At 46.0% G+C, this 18126-nt stretch overlaps 1 protein-coding gene across 2 annotated transcripts in view; it reads right to left on the reverse strand.

The window, feature by feature from the left end:
- The window catches only part of LOC125303508 (FERM domain-containing protein 5), a 105834-nt gene that overhangs the window by 70577 nt on the left and 17131 nt on the right, over nucleotides 1–18126 (reverse strand). The gene's annotated exons all lie outside the window — the stretch shown is intronic.

The raw sequence follows: 18126 nt of genomic DNA on the forward strand, positions 1-18126 counted from the left end.
GGCAGTCAAACTGAGCGTAATACCCCTCTGAAGTGAGCCAGCCCCTAATGTCAGCCCAATGTCATTGGCATGGCACATGGAAACCCCCGTGCTGCGGATTAGCCCAACATGACGAATGCTGAATGCTGAATGCTGAATGGCTAACTCCTCGGGTGGTAATTACTGTCCGAGTTGAAAGAGCTGTTCCTTCTGCAGCCCGTAAGCCTCACGCTGCAGCAGCACACCACAGACTCTCTGTCTTTCTTCTTTCCCGACGTTTATTGCCTCTCTGACGTGTTAATACTGGGAGAGCGCTGCATGCACAGGCATGATGGGGGCATTAGTGGTGACCGCACAAATGTATGTGTGTCCACTGACCAGGCCCAGAAGGGCCACAAAGAGCCTTACAACCCAGGTTTCAGATCTCCCATCTCCCATCACATCTTCCAGAGACACCAGCACACAATACAGAACAGAACTGAACAGAAGAAATGGAGGCATGTCTATTCATACACTCAATACACCATGCAACCATAGGCAAATAGTGGATTGTATTCAGAGAATTATGAGGATTACCAGGATCTACTTGATAAACACTTTGTGGCAAATATTGTGGCCACACAAATTTGACTGCATTTATCCAAATGGTGTGTATAACAAAGGCTGAATTAATTAACTAATTTAAATTGCACTTTTCACTCACTGCTCCTGACCAGCAATAACACTAATTTTCATTAGACTTCCGTTATTTTTCACATGGAGAATCATTAGATATTGGTCCAGCAAAGACAATCATGTTGGGCACACCCTTATGTCTTCTACAGAGAAAACCAATAGCGTTAAAAGTGTCCATATTTCCTATAGACATGTCAGATTGAGATGCGTCCGTTTTCTCGCTCACACAGCCTGTTTTTATGTGTTTTCCCCAGCTGTTGTCAGTCTCAGGGGCTCTGCTATTCCGTTTCTCATCCAATCTTTCAAAGTGAAATCCAGGCTTGAGAGTGCAGCTTTGCGTTTGGAAGCTGTGTAAATAGACAGGCAGACAGAGACAGATATTTTCCTGCCAGGGCCCTGAATCTCTATAGTAGCAGGGAGACGTGCAGACAAGACAGCACAGCATAGTGCAGCATAGTGCAGCCCGCTGAGAGAGAGAGGGAGAGAGAGAGAGAGAGACAGATGGGCAAGAGAGAGCGAGAGACAGATGGGAGAAAGAAAGAGACAGACAGATGAGAGAAAGAGAGAGGCAGAGTAGAGAGAGAAAGAGAGAGGGAAAGAGAGACAGATGGGCAAGAGAGAGTCGAATGGTAGAGAGAGATAGATGAGAGAGAGACAGAGAGAGAGAGTAGAGAGAGAGAGGCAGAGATGGGAGAGTTGAGGTGCGCATGACGCCGCACCGCACAGCTGGGGGAGTGCTGACGACACCCACCGTTTCCATGGAGACGACGCAGGGCAGCCTTTGCAGACGGGACTCAAGGACGGAAAAATGTCATCCGCCAAAGGTGCTGTTTATTGGGGTGCAGTAGGGGAGCATGACTCAACCCCTCTTAATATCACTCTCAAGAACTCTCTCTCTCTTTCTCTCTCGCTCTTGTTCCCTCTCTCTATGTTGTGATCATAGACAAGACATTAGCTGGTCCTTTTCGTAACAGCATGTGTTCTGAAACAAAGGAATGTGATGTAACTCACTTGGATAAGTTAAAGAAAACCCCTCTATTTTCAGTTCGGCTATATATTTCAAATAATATGAATCAAAATGTATAGGTTGATGCTGCTCTTGCATAATTGTACTGGACGTTCTGTTCTGTAAGTGCTAAGCACATATAAATCAGGACTGAGGTGATGAATTAGGCCTATGTGGAAAAAAATTCTGCTGAACTAATCATCTTCTCCAGAATTAATTACAGAAAAACAACCGTAAAGGTCTTCTAAAGTGTCGTTGCAGCAGTGATGTTTTTAGATCTCAGGCAGTGAATGAGACAACCTGTAGACAAATGTCACCGGCCTTCTGCTGCCATGGTATCACACTGGGACAGGCACATATTTCTTGTTTGTGTAACTTGTGCAAGTATGGGTGAATGCCTTGTTCATTGAAGACAAAGTCACACCCGGATTGTCTAACTGAAATATGAACTTCTAGTCACTTCCTGCCCATACTGCTTCAGAGTTTGGGGATGAACATGGTTCATCTGTTATTTATCCAAGAACGTTTCACTGTTCTGAGCCCTGAGGTAATTCACTTTATATTCATTGCATTTGCTTTTCATATTCAGTCCTCAGACCAGCTTTTTCATCTTTCCAACTCTATTTTCGGAAGACTCAAACAAGATGTTGATGTAAGGCTTACAAGGTCCTGCTTTATTCACAAATTTGCACACGTTCACTATCTCCATGTCCCACCCACCCCCCCTCTCTTACATATAACACACTCATACATAGGAAAACACATACATAGGGCCTACACACACACAAACACAAAACACAGAACACAGCTTGACATCAGGAAACTGGAAGCCCTATCTGTCTGACCTTGACAATGACATTGCTGCAGAGAGGAGACTAACAGAGGTGTCAGCGTTCTTTTCGTCGACCCTCATTTCCTTAAGTGACCCGTACATCACCTCTACAAAATGACAGCAATTTGGGGGGAATAGAATAGCCACTGATAAGTCCAACGAAGACGCACTATGTATAGCCACCTGCTGCAGAGGACTCCGAGCCATTGGTTAATAATGGTTGGTGAACCAATCTCTGCTATTTTTGATTTCTCCGCTTGTTTTAAGGCCAGTCCTACTGGAAGTCTGTGTGTCGGTGTGTCTTTACGTGGACGGGCGAGGAAACTCCAAGGAACCATCAGACGTAGTTTGTTTATATCCGAGTGGAAGGAACAGCGGATCAGTGTCACTCGAAGGGAAATGCAACACTGCCGCCGCAGCAGCAGCAAACAGCACAGAGAGAGGGGGAAAGTAGAACGGTGCAATCTGCCAGGCACGGTCCTGGGGGAAAAATACAATGTTCGGCTTGAGATGATAATTGAAAAACCATAATCTCCCCTTCTATGAATGGGACCAAGGAAGCAGAGTACATGTCAAACAGAGCATGTCATCTGGTGGGGGAACAGTGTTTTAACTGGGCAGAGACGGGGGCGGTGGGGGGCTGGAGAGAGCACTTAAGGAAAGCGGATGAGCATTGTTCCATTCTCTTAATGCCTCAGCAAAATGAGTGCTCCAACCTGCATCTCTTGGGTTGTGGAATCCAATCGGGCTCAGCTGATGTGACACCGTCATGCCAAGCACTTCGGCGGTCGACCTGACAGATGTGACACGGCTCCGCTGGATGCTCACCCCGTTCTGCATATTCAGTACAGCATTTTGAAAGGGTATGCACAAATGAACTACTGTCACCAGAACTACAGGCACATCAAAAATCAGGATTCGCTGAGAACAATTAATAATTTCTAGGCTCCTATTAGCTCAGCTCTATACTCAGAGTAACAGGGCTTAACACAGGGGGCCAACTGAGGCTCTAAGTAACATAGGACCAGGCTATTTTTGGGCCCAGACACCTTCTCCTTTCACACTAAACCCAAGGTGCACAACGTCACTACTAAATTGGGGTCATCTAATGTGGCAGGCTAGGACAAAGGAGACGACCCCCAGTACTCCCAAGATAGACATCCAGACACTCTGACATGCTGTGGCAAGTTGGCACATCTTTGACTGGCCTAGAAGATGATGGGAAATACCTCTCCATCTCCTCTCTTTCTTTCTTCCCATTCCCCTCCCCTCTCTCTCTCTCTCTCTCTCTCTCTCTCTCTTTCTCTCCCTCTCTCTCTTGCTCTCTCGCTCTCTCTGTGGCAGCATACAAAGAACAGCACCGGTCTCTCCATGGTGGGTTATCAGCATTCTGATCATGCCCCAGTTTAGCTTCCAACAGCAGACAGTCTGACAGAGGAAACAACAAAGACTCACACATACATGCTTTTTCTGGTCAAGAATGGATCAGGGTTAAAAAGGACATATATGCAACATATAGAATATATATATATATATATTCAGACAGGAAAGGAAGACAAGACAAAAACACCAATAGACCTTAAAGAAATCTTCACTTTCATGTTTCATGTTTATAGTGGTCCAGACACTGAGGTAAATCACATCTGAGCAGTTATACCATTGCCTCAACTTGCATTCAGAACATGAGACTTCAAGAGATTTAAAACCACTGCAATTCAGTCCAGAGACAATGGGCATGAATACAAATAAACTAAGTGTGAGATACACTTTGTGAACGATACACAAGGTGTGTGGTACATTTTATAATTTGTTCCTGTTTGAATTCTTCTGACAGTACCAGCTCCACATAAAGAGTTCGGTGTGTGTTTCCCCTCTTTTTAATTGCACACTCAGTGTCACCTGGGTTGGAAACTTCATTATCCGACACAAGCAGACAGAATTACAGAAGCTTCTCCATTATGTCCAATCTGACCTTGTCTCTGTCCAAGGTCCTGGATGTGAGGCTGACTCCACTCTCTCTCACTCTCTCAAGCATCAACAATCTGTAGCCCAATTTTTAGTTGAGACGCACAAAAAAACTAACAGCTATACTAACAGTCTGCATGTTTTACTGCTCAAGCACCAAATAAACCAATGAGATTGACCCATTCGTCATTACCCTCCAACGGTGAGCCTGGCAGACATCCTCCCAAGACCCTTTTGGTCTCAATCATCAGTTCCATCTGCTCAGAACCAGCAGCAGCAACCACAGCATTATCTAAAATCAATCACCCAACTGCCATCTCTCGCATACTAACTAAACAAAACAGCCACAGGAAGAAAAAGAGAGACAAATGTGTCTTATACAGAGAGTACTGAGAAGGACACTCCAGAGGACACTCCATAGCATGGGGTCAGTTTCACTGGCTCCACTCCACCAGCGGCCAGTAGTAATCATTAACCAAGCCATATTAACTAGGGATTAAGGTAATTCCGTTACATTTGTACCGGTTCACACAGAGGATGACAGAGCTTAACGCAAAGTCCGTTTTGAAGCCATGATATATAATCAACTATTTTCAAATCGTGAACAGCCTGGTACACACACCTGAATTCTGGTACAGTGAGACATTTCAGACCAGTGATGATGTCAGCTAAATACTCATGAACTTTAACTATACTTTTGCCTGAGTTTTGCCACAGACCGCAGAGACAGAACAGAACAAAAGTAGGTACTGAACAAGGTGGACCTGTTTGGACAGTGTTGTGTTCGCTGTTGAATTATTGCTTGAGACTAAATCGTGAGGGCAAGACAGAAGAAAAGATAATTACTGCCCCATGGTCTCACCGAGGCTGACCACTGGCCTATGACTCACAAACTCCAGTGTTCCTCAAATGTGTGTGTGTGTGTGTGTGTGGACAGTCGCCAGTACTGCAAAGTACTTACAGTAACAAACCTGATTAACATGAAAGACCCATATTCATAATGAGTCATGCGTTGTGTAACACCTCAAACTAAGCGAGTCTCCAAGTTAGCAAGTCTTAGTAAACAAATCTTCCTCCCGAGGAGCTGCATACAGTGCCACAAAAATGATCTTGGCCTTGTCGCCGCACATATATAATTCATGGTGTTTTCTCTCATGCATAATGCAGGGAAATAGCCGGCTGTTTTATGGGTGGAGGAATATGCAGTGATGTAATTAGTCTGGACTATTAGCAGGCGCTGCTACATCATGGCACCACCTCTCCATCATTGCTGCCTGTACCGTTGGGGACTCTCTGGTGACTTTCAAAACAGCTGTGTTTTTTTTGTGTTTTGCTTTGAAGCAACGGGTTACCTACCGAATGAGATATTTGGGGGGGGGAAACAGCCTTATTCTCATCAAACTGATCCACATAACAAGCACTTCCAGTCTCTACTGAGCTCAGCATGAAAGAAGGCAAAAAAATGTCCAAAATAAGGTTTCATTACACTTAACTGTTTAAGAATTAACCATCTTATCAATGCAACCAGCAGGAGTAATGGGGAAGGAACTACCCCACTGTGCCAAAACAACTTTGCTGTGCCATTGCGCTCTTGTTCGGTGCGATGGACTCTAAACAGGCTTCACCCCACATAAACGAAACTGGCACACTGGCGTCCCATGACGCCAATGACACCGCTTAACCCCGTGCCAGAAGAGTGGTGCTCGGAGGCTATCCATAGGACAGCCATCTCCCTGGACCTGCTGCGGGGAGCGGAAGGACCTACTTTCTAACCTGTTGGCCGCACGTCCTGAGGGCCGCGCTCCAATCTGTGCCGTCGTTGCGCTATAACACACTCTCATTAATAATGGAGCACGGTTAAGGCCTGGAGTAATGGAGAGGGGCTCCGACGGGAAGCTGGGCACAGCGGGAGCAGGGGGCGTGGGTGGTCAAGGACAAAAAAACAACACCATTTTCACCAAAATGTGAAAAATAAAATAAAACAAAAATGTCTGGCAGAGGATGACATGATTCCCCTTGTGAACCAGACATCCTCTTTTATTTTTTGGTCTAGGCAAAAATAGAGAGGACTGTGATTTACCTTCACACCCACAGAGCTGCAAAAGGTTGTTGCCAACACACAGGAATGTTTGATGTGTTTGTGACAAGTGACCTTCACTATTAGCACTGCGTCCTTCTACTTCCCCTTACTTAATTTAAATGACAATATTCAGGGTCCCTGCACAAAATGAGATGAAAAAGTTGCACTGGTTGGAATTTTAAAACACTGTTTGGGTAACAGTAGAGATCTTTGTGAAAATAATGAGGCAATAACACATTTAATTACCTGTCAGCTCAAGCCTAATGCAAACAGAACCTGCCAGGGACAACAACATCCGGGTGTAGAGGAACTGAGAAATGCCTTCTAGTTGAATAAAACACATACTGTAGCTCCCAAATCTATCTTGGCACAAGGCTGTGCAAGGACAAAAACAACAAAACCAGTGATGAAAGCAGGTTTCTTTACATTGTGTGAGGTGCGTGTTTGGTGATGGTAAGGGAGACTGTGGAGGGATTTTAGTTGCAGGTGTGACTCAGAGACCTGCGCTGTGACAGTGAGTCAGACCCCCCCACACACACACACACAGAAACGTTATGACCAGTGCACCGGCGTGAAATAGAAGGTGGGGCGCTTGAGTGAATTTCAATGTGACATATACACGGAGACGAGAGACGGGCGAGAGCCCCATCAGCTCCTGTCCCTGGTCCTGTCCCGGCTGGGGATTTCTTTGTCTTTCATCCCAAAAATCCCTTCTCCACTCCAATTAACGACGGCAGCAGAGCAGTGTGTGAGAGCCAGTGTGTGAGAGCCAGTGTGTGAGAGGTTGAAGAGAAGGAAAAAAAAGAAGAAAAAGAAAAAGACAAAGTAGAAGAAAAAGAAAAAAGAAAATGATGAAGAAGAAAGTGAAGAGAGGGCTGAGGGAAAGAGAGGAGGGAGGAGATCTGTAAGCCCGAGACAGCTGACGTGCTGGACTAGCAAGAGCCTGTCAAGAGAGAAATGGGCTTACGCACATAGCGAGCGAGATCACAGGAGAACGTGAGCAGAAATAATAAAAGACAAGGTGAAGGGCAAGAGTGAGATTGAGAAGGGGAATGAGAGAGAGAGAGAAAGAGAGAGAGAGAGAGAGTGAGAGAGAGAAAGAGAGAGAGATCTGATGAAAAGAGATGATGAAAACAAAGTGAACCTGTTAGGGGGTAAGAACTGGGCTTCCTGCTCCGTAACCACAAGTAACAAAAGCATAAACACTTTTTATCTCCGCCAGCTGTTTCAGGTGGCTGAGAGACGAGACAGCCGAGGTGGGGCTAATTCATCTCGACAGAGCACTTCCACTTTACTCGGCTTCATGGGAGATGTAGGCCCGCGGGCTAAAAATAGCATACAGCCAGTCTGGACCTCCAGCGCGAGCCACTCGGGACCCACTCAACACATTGCCCATCCAAGTCCATCTTGCTCACACAAGGGGGGGGTGGGGTGCTTGCGGCTCGGATCCATTTTAGCACCACCTTGTGGCACATTCAGGATGGGAAGCCCTTCTGCCTCGGCCAACGTCTGTAATTTACCTTGCAGGGGTCGTTATGACAACCTATGAATGCTAAAATTATGCCAGGAAACAGCTAGAGAAAACGGCCCAAATGTTTTAAATAGGAAAGGAAAAAAAGGTTTGGCTATAAAAACAAACAAAATAAAATTGTTTCAGGGGAACTATGATAATAATTGCTGTGAAACAAATAATCTAATTATTAATACAGCATGGCTGCACTAGGCTTTTACAGTATTAAACTACAAACACTATGCATAAGCACATAAACAGGCACCAAAAACAAACAATTAAGCTCAGAAAAGGAACCCACATTTGCACCATATTTCTCCAGCAACACTCTTTCTTCTGAAATCCACTTTTGGCTAACCCTGGGTTAAATCTCTTTGGGGGACCAACAACAACAGAATGGCCACACAAAGAAAACAAGGAAGAAGGGGAGAAAAAAAAACGCCTCTAGCCAATAAATCTGCCCTTTCCCTTCAAATGACTGTGAGAGATTGGCATTGGGTTTAGCTGCCAAGCAGACTTTCATTTCCCCCAACGGCACACGCCTCGAGCCCCAGGGAGTCCCATTGAGTGAAGGGGGGGCTGTGAAGGCAAATCCCCCCCCACCGCCATTCTCTGGCCATATGGCGCGCCTCTAACGCACCCCAAGTCCCCAATCTCCGCCTGGAATGGCTTATTCACTAACCGCCCTAACCGCTCCAACCACTGGACACCTCTCTGCCAGACTTTTTGAACCACACAAAAGGACAGACACTAAATTGCACAAACACACACACGCACACACACACAGATTTGACTGCACAAGCACATCACACACCATCAATTCTTTGCTACCTAGTCAGACCCAGGAAACAGCCTACACACTCAAGGCAGTAGGTGAATGTTATAGCAAATTTGAAATGGTATGTAATATTTGCTAAGCACTAGTACATGATCTCCTACATTGTGATAATTAAATGTCAGAAGCACTAACCTTCACCATACACAGGACTCTTAACATTCCCTTCACCTGAATAAAGTGCACTGATAATCTTAGAAGACTTTACAGACAGGGAGTGGCAATGACTGCACACAGATCAGTGGAGGCGATGGATTGTGTCATCAATGTCAAGAACATTACTGCTCTGAGCTCAGTGCGCTGCCAGTGATGCAGAGATGTGTGGAGGATGCTGGAGTGATTCCCTGGCTGACATGGGCAGGGAGATGATGACAGTGGCACACATACACACACACACACACACACACACACAATCACAGCAGGATGAGAGAAGGGGAGTGGGTAGCAGAAGATGAATATATGCATTCTCTGACACATCTTAAACTTTCAGCTCCACACAAGGCAACACACACACATTCATTCACTCTTAATGCATCTGGCTGTGTGACTATGTGTGTACGTAAGAGTTGATATGAGTTTGTGTGTGTGTTTATTTATTTTTTTGAAGGGGGCAAGGGGGTCCATTGTGTGTGTATGTGTGTGTGTGTGTGTGTGTGTGTGCACTCCCCCCTTCTGTTCTCTTTGGCTCAGGGCTTTGAGTGAAGTCCAACTTCAAGGGGTGCAGCTAACAGCTGGCCTGGGGGCCATGTGTATGTGTGTTTGTGTGTGTGTGTGTGTGTGTGTGTGTGTGTGTGTGTGTGTGTGTGTGTGTGTGTGTGTGTGTGCGTGTGTGTGTCCTCTAGCATGCCTGTGGATGCTGTGGATCAGTGTTGTGGCCCTTTGGCCCTCTCCTCAGTTTCATCAGGTCGCACTTGTTGAGATCAGACGGCACCTCGCTTTCATCTGAAAGGCCACTCATGATGCTCGCAATAGCTTCCTGTCGCGCCACTCGTGCCTCAATCCCCACAGACCCCCACACACACACACACACACACACACACACACAAACACGCCCTCCTCCCTATCTCTCCAAATGCCAATTATGTGCAGGCCACCACTTCTGAGACACCTGCTGCAAAATTAAAACTCACACTCATTTTTTTTTAAATGCTCCTTTCACTCTAACTCTTGGGTGGATAAAGAGAGATCTGATGGCTGTATTTAAAGAGTGTGTGTGCCTTAGGTTCACTCCTGTGGACTGTGTGTTTAGTGAGAGGGGGTGGGACATGGGAACGGCTAGAGCTGAGGTGGTTAGTGCACTGAGATGGCTGTGGGGCAAGAGACTGCACAGCTGACTGGATTTACATGGAGAGGAGAGGAGAGGAGAGGAGAGAGAGAACAGATCAAAAAAATGAAACAAAAAGTGCCTCAAAGACATGGAACACATGAGAGAGGGTGGATCTGGGGAAAGGGGAGAAAAGAGAGAGAGAGAGAGAGAGAGAGAGAGATACAGTGTGCCTGAGTGCGTTTTCCCAGCTGTTCGCAGCTGGTCTCCAGAGATGCCCTGACACTCCGACACGACCGTGTAACATACTTAACCTTTTCACAACACATCTGCTCACATCTCCACTCAACTCTGCATACACACACACACACACACACACACACACACACACACACACACACACACACACACACACACACACACACACACAATAACTTTCTCTAACAAAAACACACACACACACATGCACACGCTAAAGAATTCTTAGGAGTCCAAAATAGAACTCAACAGCACTGAAATAGAACATCAAATTGAAATGAAAGTATTATGCAAACATGGTGGCAGATATCGTGTGGTTCAGTAGCCATAAAATCTGGAGAGAACCCGCTTCTCTAGTTGAGAGTCTTCCCAGTTTGAGACGGGAGGGTAGCGAGGGGGAGGGGGCGGGGAACGTTGTGAGCCATCAGTGCCCAGAGAGATGGCTTAGTGTATGCCGAGTGTTTTTCATCCCGGAGTCATTAGGGAAACCAGTGCAGCGGACCAAATTAGCAGAAAAGATGCAATCAGGGAGTGGGCTTTGTGGTGCGGGGCCTTTTTACTCTCTCTGCTGTTTTACTGCAGGCTCACTGAGGCATGGAGGGGAGGGCCTGCACCAACATACACACACACACACCCTGACATGGAATTAAAACTGAGGACCCCTCTGATTTGCTTACAATTTAGTGTGTGTGTGGCATGAATGTGTGTGTTTGTGTGTGTATGTGTGCTTGTGTGTGCCTAACTGCATGTTTGTGTGTGTGTGTGTGTGTGTGTGTGTGTGTGTGTGTGTGTGTGTGTGTGTGTATGTTAGCCCCTCCTCTGAGGCCTGGCCTCTGCCCAGAGATGGCTGCTGTGTCCTGTCAGCAATCCTGCTTGGAAGGGGACGTGCATCACCTGAGATGATCTCTGGCAGACACACAGATGCACGCACACACTCTCTCTCTCTCTCTCTCTCTCTCTCTCTCTCTCTCTCTCTCTCTCTCTCTCTCTCTCTCTCTCTCTCTCTCTCTCACACACACACACACATACACACACATACACACACAGATCCCTCACCATGGACCCTTCTCTTACCCCTTTTCCTGTCCTTTCTGTCTTTTTCTATCCTTTCATTTTCTCTTATCTCTTCTGCTGACATGACTACTTGCTTCTCTCCTCTTTTCCTCCTCTCTCCTTCATTCGATTCTACCCTGTCTTCTTGGATCCTCTCCTTTCTCCTTATCCCTTCTAATCCCCCCTTTTCTTTCCTCTCCTCTCTTCTCTCTCCTCGTCATCCCCTCTTCCCATAGGATCAATCTGCTCTTCTTTCTTTTAGATCACATAACAAGACAGATCTCATAATCGTAGGCAATGCCACCAAACCAATCATTGTAACTCCCGTTCAAACATGACACCTGCTGAAACTGGTGCACCTGCTCAACAATAACAGTCTTATCAGTGAACCTTTGTCCAAGTAGTACAAGTATCCTACAAAATGTGAAAGGGAAATAGTCGTATTAAGCTCTATCTATTTGCAACTGATGACAGATAAAGGAACGCATATTGTGACTGATCTGCTCCTCAAGGTTAACCATTCTAACCATGTTCCCACTCCTCTCCCCTCCTCTGGGTAACAGAACATCTGAGTGACTTATAAGAGACAAGCGTATATTCAGAGACACTTCCGTGTTGAATTGACAGCTGCAGTCTTGGCCGTCAGTAGCAATCTTGGCATTTGTCTTTCTCTTTGTTTGTCGTGCACGTCTCGTCTTCCCTGTGGCCACTTGTGTGCCGAGCGCTCTGAGTGCTCTGATGGACAGACACAAAAGACGGAGATTGGGGATGCATAAACCACTCGCCATCTGAGCGCCACACAGCTCCCCCGACATGCGTGATGACACGAGATGACCAATCGCGCGTCAGACTGCAGGGTTCCAGCTGTAAGTGACAGGAATAATTAAATGCTAATAACCCCCCTTCCACATACACGCACACCCACACACATACAAACATTCACACACACACACACACACACACACACACACACACACACACACACACACACACACACACACACACTCAGACAAACATTAATAACACACATCACCTTGCCCTGCCTTGGCTGCCACAGTGGTTATGGTAAATTTGATCTCTGTCTCTCTATTTGTCTTACACACACACACACACACACACACACACACACACACACACACACACACACACACACACACACACACACACACTCAGCCCCACTGAGTAATCCTCGTCGCAGTCTCGGCGGAAAAAACTAAATTTAAATGCAGAGAGTAAATTGCCAAGTGGGTGTCACAAATTGGACCGGGATGAATTAAACATTAGCAGTAGACTCTCTCTCTCTCTGTACACACACACAACAGAACAGCAGAGCCCCTTTTAAATGCACACAGACACACAAAACCAGACAGCAGCTCTCTAAACCTCCCAGTCTCTCTCTCTTCCCACCAACCCAACCCAGTCGCTCTGCTTGGATTAGCACAGCACTGAGCCGGTACGCACCTGAGGAAAAAAACACACAGAGCTTTTCACTCCTTTGTGCTCTGAGACTCGGGGAGGAAACGAGGAGGAAAGAAAGAAAGAAAGAGAGAAGAGGAAGAGAGAGAAGGAGCAAGCTTCATAGCATGTGAGGGGAAAAGAGACGAGGCACTCAAGGCATGTTGGAGTGGACCCACTTAGCAAACTAGTGGCCTCCATTTGCAGTTACAACACGTTTCCATCCATGTGTGTCTGTGTTTTCATGTTTATCGTAGTGTGTGTGTGTGTGTGTGTGTGTGTGTGTGTGTGTGTGTGTTTGTGTCTGTCTGTCTGTGTGTGTCTGTGCACCCACTCTCAGCAGACCATTTGTCCCTTCTGAGCCACCATCAGCAGCTTTGGCCAGAGCACAGGCAACCATGCACAGCCCTATGCTGCGTCCCTCTCCACTCAGGAATACTCAGTAATAATCAGAAGAGAGCACGATGGACATTCCATCCATTCCAAGTAATGCCGTTTTAAGTGTAGAACATAGAAATCATTAAACCACAGTGTTCAGAGCTTTTGAGATGCTCAATTGCAGTAGACATTGTTTCTGCCAATTTGGATCCATCTTCCTCGATGGAGAGAAGAAAGTCTTAGGGCCTGTCTCAGTTCATACTTTAACCATTTGTTTTGTGTACTGTTTAGGACGTCATTTACACCTAAAGGTACAATCCGCCAATCTAAACCAATACGCAGTTTATCAAATTCTTCAAATTGCTCCTCACAGTCCTCTAGCTGTTTGTTTAGTGCTGTTGCTCCAAAAAAGTGACCACAGCGGCTTTGTAAATGAGCCATAAACAATCCCAGCAAATCAACACAGTATTTCAGGAAGGGATGTATTATGATTGGCTGTTGATCTTAAATATCAACAACCATTGGCAAAGCCAAATCAAGGCCTGCATCTGTAAGTGTTATCTGAATTTTTGTGCGCTTTGATGGCTTTGATCAATACGTACACAAAAGCAAAGTTTAAAGTAAATCAAAAGAACAGTGATGTAATAGTAGGCTAGCTACCAGACGAGGTAGCTTAATTAAGTGTTTGTCTTCACTTTGTGATAATACAGTCTCTTCACCTGTCACTTGCAAAGATCCCGGGTCCCAGATTATTAACCTTCAATTCCTACTTATATCTCCTCCGAGAGACAGACTTCCATTTATCATGGGCAGCTAAAAGTGAAGCATGAAATCCAAACGTTCAGAGGACCAAGCAGAAGTAATGTCTACCCGCCACTAACACGCCATCAACCCCCGTATGACCCCACTCCACCCCAACCGCCGCCCGTCCCCCAGCGCAGTTAAGGACAAATGGAGCGATCTGCAGTCTGATCGCGTCACACCTTCTCCCATTCACAGGATCCTGTCAGGCGTCGTTTATCTGCTCGCCATGCACAGAGCCGTTCACCCATTTGATCCGTGATGCTCAGTGAGACGCAGGTGTGGTGACTGATAGCTCCCACTGCGTACCTCACGCACTGGGCTCAGTAACATCAGCCATGCAGAGATTCATACTGAAGAGCCGAGGTATAGTGGCAGTAGCAGCAGCAGCATCATATACGCCGTTTTCTCATTCACAGGTTTTTCATACATCTGTTTTATTATGCATGGGCTTTGAATGAGACAATCGAGGGGAAAGCTCTGAACAAATTAGGAGGAAAGAAAAAAATCATATCACAAAATACAATAATAAACAATATATATGGAGGTACGTCAGAGGGAAAAATCTCACACAGATTCAAATGTATTCTGGTTTGTTTATGCCCAGTAAGTGTTCATGAAGGCGCATAAGACCATATTAGGACATTTCTGTCACACTCAGAGACAGCTGCAGTCAATGCCAATGATCCAATCACACCTCCTCTGTGTTAACACTGGACCCAAGATTGAAGACTGAGATTGAATATTGTCCTCCACAGTGAACAAGATGAATGAATCAAAATTCATGGGCACCTCAGCCCTGTGAGACGTGTGAATGGTAATCAGGGCTTAAATGCATCAGCCATGTTCCAGTCCCATAGGAAAGCAGGTGGACGCCAGGCAACATGCTGCCCCGAGGGGTTAAGCAACGAGACCAGCGAGGAGGTGACATGGGAGGAGGATACGGGGGAAGGGGTTGGAGGTGACCAGAGGAGGGGTCATTATGTTATTAGTGGAGATGAGAGAGATCAAATGAAGCTGCTTGAATGAGAGATAGAGAGAAAGACAGAGAGGTAGAGAGAGACAGACAGGCGATCAGACACACCTGTTTGTGTGTTTGTTTGTTTTGGTCAGACGAGATAATGGCCCCTAATTGAAATGCTGAGCAAAGTGCAGAGTCAATCTATGAGCAAAGTTCTTGTGCATGAACTAATGGAATCATGTAGCGTGTGATAGCTTTTAGCTGACCCACCGCTGTTTGTGCTTAGGGTCTTTCACATTTGCAAATAGATTTTGCATAGTTATTAAAGGTGCTCTAAGCGATGTTACATGGTTTCTAAGCTAAAACATTTTTTGTCACATAGTGCATCACCTCACCATCCGCTAGCTGCCTGTGCCCTGAATACACTATAAAAAAACGCGGTCCCTATGGACAGCCCAGGCTCCAAAAATGGCAACAAAAACAACTTGGTCCAGCCTGGACCATAAAAAATAACAAACTCTTCCAGCTAATCACCGACGAGATGCACGTTTAGGAGAGTTTCAATTTGCATGGGAGGGAGGGAGATGGAGTAGCGAGCTAGCTCTCTGTTTTGTTTGAACGTCAAAACAGTGTGTGTGTTTGTGTGTGTGTGTGTGTGTGTGTGTGTGTGTGTGTGTGTGTGTGTGTCTAAGTGTCTGTGTGTGTGCATGTATGAATCGGTGTATATGTCTGTGTTTATGTAGGGGAAGAAATGGGTCAGCATGAGTATGTGCTAGTGTGTGTGTTCGTGTAGGAAGCATGTGTGTGTATTTCTGTGCATGTGTCTGTGTGTGTGTGTGTACATGTGTATACGTATGTGTGTATGTGTGTGTGTGTGTGTGTGTGTGTGTGTGTGTGTGTGTGTGTGTGTGTGTGTGTGGTATGTGACAGCCGGCCCTGGGTATTCTCATTAAGCATCTTTTCCAGTAGAACACAGAGAGGACGGAAGGAAGAACGCAGTGGAACTCAACACAGTGTTTAGTTTTAATGACCCCCTTAACAAAATGGATCACATAAAAGCTTCGGGAGCAAGGGAGTCCTCCAGGGGAGGAGAGAGGAGGAGAAGAAACAGAGGGATGACTTGTAGAGGTAGAGAGATGGGAATTAGAAAGCCTGTGAGGCTGAAGTGAGAAAACCATCACTGAGTTAAGAGAGCCTCCTGCAGAGAAGACCATACAGTCATGAGAGAGAGAGAACGAAAGAGAGAGAGAACAAGTGAGAGAGAGAAAACAAGAAAGAGAGAGAACAAGAGATAGAGAAGCAGAAATAAGGAGAGGAAGGAAGAGATGCTGAGAAGGAAGACATGCTGAGAGAGAGAACAGAGAGAAAGAGAGAGGTGCTGAAAAGGGGAGTAGCAGATGGAATGAGAGTGGATGGAAAGAGAGAGGAATTGGCTACTGTGTCCTAGGGAGCAGCAGGAGTACAGCTACATTAGTGTTTACCACATAATTGAATTCTATTTGTGGTGGTAGGTTTGTAGAATTAACTTGAATGCAACAGTTTTTCACAAATTAGCACAGTGTGGTTATGATGCTAACCAGATTTAAGCACAATTTAGTACAACCTGGAATCATTGTGTGGTGGTCAACATTTGTGGTGGGCGGCCACAAATTAGTGAATGTATGGGAAACACTGTACATATAGAAGAATGGGAATCTGAGTGGGAGAGGGAATAGGCAGGTAGGGAGAAAAGGGACAGAGAGGGTCTTTGAACACGGTATATAAAATGTGGTGCGCAGAGAGAGAGAGAGGAAGAGAGAAAGAAGGAGAGAGGGAGAGAGGGAGAGAGAGAAATGTGCAGAGAAGCAGCATAAGAATCAGCGTTGATGGAGAAAACTGGTGCAAGTGAGAGGTGGTGATGATGTCGATGCCTTCTGATAAGTGGAACAGGCTCCCGTGATTGGCCGATTGCTCCAGCCACTCACAGCGTGCACAGGCCTCTGCTCCAGAAAGCGTCACGGTTGTCCAGCGCTTCTGTTTTACAGTATTTCATGCTGGCCTTGTAGTGGCTGCTCACATTAATCCATAATCCAGCAAAGACACCCTGGCCTGGACACGGCCATGACACACTCACACACATCCACACACACTCACACACATACACACATACAGTACACACACACACACACACACACACACACACACACACATATGCACACACACAGCGCTAACAGAAAGCAGAGGTCAAAACAAAGCAGGTAGATCTGGGTGGCCATTATTGGAATGAACAGATGGATGGACACTGGTCAAATTCTATGGGCCTCGTTGTGGCTTTAAAGGCCCTAATGGTTACAGGGTCCTAATTCACACCACATAACAAACAAAGCGGAGGTCACACTATGGCATAAATCACGGCTCTCATTTAGCTCTCAAAGCTCTAACAGCGTCCGTCCCGTGAGGTGAAGCCGTAAAACCACACACCAACGGGCCGACCCTTTGCAAACTTGCTTTTTTGTCTCAGTGGGTGCCGAGGCGTTTCAGTGAGTGTGGCTTTTGAGTTGTTTTCAGGCTAATTCTCCAAAAATATGACAGAGAGACAAGTGCCTCTGGCCCCCTCAGCAGGCAGTGAGGACGGGCTTCAGACACAGAGTTACTTCTCTCTACTGCAAGACATTTACTGTAATCTGCAGAGATGTTAGATAAGGGATGAAACTACACCGACACTCATCTTTCTCTCAATTCCATTCTTTTAAATAAACAAACACACACACACACACACACACACACACATAGACACACACACACACACACACACACACACATAGACACACACACACACACACACAGACACACACACACACACACACACACACACACACACACACACACACACACACAAACAAACAAGCTGCTCTAGGCCGTTGTATCAGTGTGAAAGGACGGGAAGAAAGGAAAGCTAAATTTTGACAACAAGTCCACAACAGGGGATTACAATTGCACAAAACATGCAGAGAAATTTAAATGTAACTCCCGGCAAACAGAGTGAGAGAGAAAGAGAGAGAAAGGGAGAGAGAGAGAGATGAAAGAAGAAAGAA

Source organism: Alosa alosa, chromosome 11 (genome assembly GCF_017589495.1).
Source record: "Alosa alosa isolate M-15738 ecotype Scorff River chromosome 11, AALO_Geno_1.1, whole genome shotgun sequence".
Taxonomy (NCBI): Eukaryota; Metazoa; Chordata; class Actinopteri; order Clupeiformes; family Clupeidae; genus Alosa; species Alosa alosa.